Below are 3380 nucleotides of genomic sequence, written 5' to 3' on the forward strand. Positions count from 1 at the left end.
ATTGGCCACGATCTTCAAGGGGGCATGCCGAGTGTGATTGTGCCTTTTTGGAATGGTCTGCCCACCCTCAGCAGGGAAAGGGCATTTACATCCCTTTAAATGCCATTTGATGCCAGCCCTTTTTTTTTAAAAAAAGTGACTGCACCGCCACCCTCCTAAGAGACCACAAACAAAACCATATTGCACAAGCACAATTTCTTGGGGTGTGGTCTTGGGGGGCACTATATCCTTGTTCCTCAGTGAAGGGAAGGGAAGGGAAGGGAAGGGAAGGGAAGGGAAGGGAAGGGAAGATGATGACTTCCTAGGCGAGGATATGTATACGTATGAGGGAGGGCAAAATATCCTGGGGTCTGGCCTGCTTTGACCAAGGATGCTCGTGCGAGGGCTCACTCCAACAATGCAGTCAATGCAGACCAAACCACACTCCTGCCCATGGTGGCTTGCTTCCAGGGGACTAGAACTCTCATGAGAGGACCAGTCTACTGGGGAAGACCTTAGACCTTGGGTAATGATGATGATGATGATGATGATGATGTTGCATGCTTCCAAATTTTAGTTATCACCATCCTGGCCATTATCAACATATAAATCACCAGCTCTTTAGATTTTATTTTCTTATGCTCTCTCTGGTTAATGATAGAACTTTTGCACAGCTACCCCCTTCCTACCTACCCAGGGAAGCCTTTTACTCACCCAAAGGAGATTTTGACACTCCATGTGTCAGAGCCTAGCTGCATGTGCAGACTGGGGAAACACTGTGTGTGGGGAAAGATCTTTACTCTCATTCAAAATTCATGGGTCCGGCCCAGCGTTCTGCCATATGCAGATCTGCCTCTGTGGGGAATTGTGGGAGAGGGGGTCCCCAATTTCCCACAACCCCAGGAGAAAAGGGTTGCCATGCTGGCAGAAGGCACACTTTGACAGCTTATTGGTGACAGTCACCAAGACCAGGAGAGCTTTTGGTCGGGTACCCATCCCTACAGATTTCTTATATAGAGCAACCTGGCTGGGTGGCATCTGCCGTCTGGCCCCCATGGCCTGACACTCTCATGAGAGAGTGGTCCATGGGAGAAGGGGGATTGTCGTTGTACATTATTAGCAATTCTGTATGACATCCCTGTCCCCACAGATGGTTCTTCTCATGAGTTGTGAGAGGGTGTCTGCATGGCCTTACACTCTCATGAGTGAGTGGCCTGCTCCGGATCAGCATCTCTAGTTGTCATACATGCAGAAATGCTCCTTTCATTAGGGCAATACTGATCCTGTTGCCAGGCCATTGTCATGAGTAGGCATAGGGACTGCATAGATACCCTCAAGGGGAAGGGGTTGGGCTGCACTTCCCCAACATCATTGTACAAAAAATAGACCTTACCCATACAAGAATCTCTGGTTGAGGCTCCCTTTTAAACCCCACCCCAGGAATTGCCATCCTGCCATATATTTTTGTTCTTGCATTCTAATGGGATTGCCTTGTCTGTGCTGCCATCTCAAAGGGGTGTGCTTGTGAACATTCTTCATAGTCACTTCATTTTTGGGGAGCAAAGCACTTAGTGCCTGTCCTGTCATCCCATCCCCTTTCTCTCCTGTTTTCTAGGGACAGAGTAGGGGAAAGGAATGCCCCTGTGTGACTTTGCCATTTGACAGGCTGACAAGTTTGGGGTGGGACATCATGGCATCCCTGTTGCCAAACAACTGTTTTGTTGGATCGGAGACATGGGGAGTGGAGCGAGTTCTTGGAGAGGTGGCCAGTGAGAAACACCACAGGCATTGAGCGGTTGCAATCCTAGGTGGGGTCTCTGCCTCCATCTCTATGATCGTGACTCCAGAAAGTGAAGGAAACCATGATTATGGCACCATCCGTGTTCAGATGTAACACCACCATGGCCAAACATCAGGTTGGGGTGGCAAAACTTACTACAGAGCAAAGGTACAAATGGGAGTTTGGCGAGCCAAACTGCAGATCGCTTTCCCCACAAAACTGCTGTTGCACACATTTGGACGTAACGGAGTTCCATCCCCTGCCCTGTTTAACTGTGGCTTCATGTTACATGTGACTGTGGCAACTGTGTTGGAATCCTATGCTTCTCACAAGCTTCACACCCTCCACAATGGCATAATGTTTGGCATGCAAGAGAAGTAGAGTACAAGAAACCCATTGAAGTAAATGAAAAGCCTCAAATGACTTCATTCTTCACCTACTGCCTGTCCATCCTTTTGCCTAACAGGTGATGAGTCTGATTAACTCTGGTACCAACAGCTGGGGCTCTGCACTGTGATATTTGTAGTAAAATCGTTAATCTAGTCTTGCATTCATTTGTGATAATTCCCTCCTCATCAAGCCACCTAATGTCATAGTGGGAAAGTAACTTGCCTAGGGAGCAAGAGGTTGCTGGTTTGAATCCCCACTGGTATATTTCCCAGACTATGAGAAACACCTATACTGGGCAGCAGCGATATAGGAAGATGCTGAAAGGCATCATCTCATACTGCGCAGGAGGAGGCAATGGTAAACCCCTCCTGTATTCTACCAAAGAAAACCACAGGGCTCTTTGGTCACCAGGAGTTGACACAGACTCGATGGCACAACTTTATCTTTTACCCTCTTCATCTGTTAATGGGATTAATTTTTTTTAAATCCACATCCTTCTTCCATTTTGAAAGCAAAAGTACCAGGATGAACAGTTGGTTTCTCTTCCATGGTGGTGGTGTCTTACAGTCTTTCCTTTTCTGAACCATACACAAGTGCAATTGAATGGCACAAGCATTCTAAGAGCAAAAGTCAACAGTTCCCTGTTAAAGACTAGGTTTCTCCTTGTGCTAAGTCTACCTGTTAGCATGCAAATCCGTTTAAGTGGTAAAAGATCTAAAAATGCTCAGTGTCTAATCACACACTCCCAAGAATCTCACTGTCATTTCCAGTGATTTCCAATTAATTTTGTATTGTGTAAAAAATGTAATGTGTGAACAAAACCCAACTATAACAATTAGATTTCAAAAGTTCTTGTAGTCATTTTCAACTATTCTACTAGATCTAAGTTATGGAATAGGGAGTGCATGATGACACACCATATAGGGATTATCAGATCATAAGAATATCCAAACAGTACTGCCATGATAAATTGATGAGCTCAATTTAATACTATAGGGTTGGGTTCCAACGTCAACACCATGTTAGAAATCTCCTCTGCATCATTATTTTCTTCTTACCACATTCACTGAGCGTGGGCTTTTCCCTCTTCTTGAGAGATAGTAGTCTTTGTGGTCTTTGTTCTTGTCCTGATAGTTATTATATCAAAATAAAAATGACAGCAGCCTTTTTTATATTTAGAAATATGCTAAGCAATAACAATTATTTTGCACAAAGAAAGCATCACATACAA

This window comes from Hemicordylus capensis, chromosome 3 (genome assembly GCF_027244095.1).
Source record: "Hemicordylus capensis ecotype Gifberg chromosome 3, rHemCap1.1.pri, whole genome shotgun sequence".
In the NCBI taxonomy this organism is placed as follows: Eukaryota; Metazoa; Chordata; class Lepidosauria; order Squamata; family Cordylidae; genus Hemicordylus; species Hemicordylus capensis.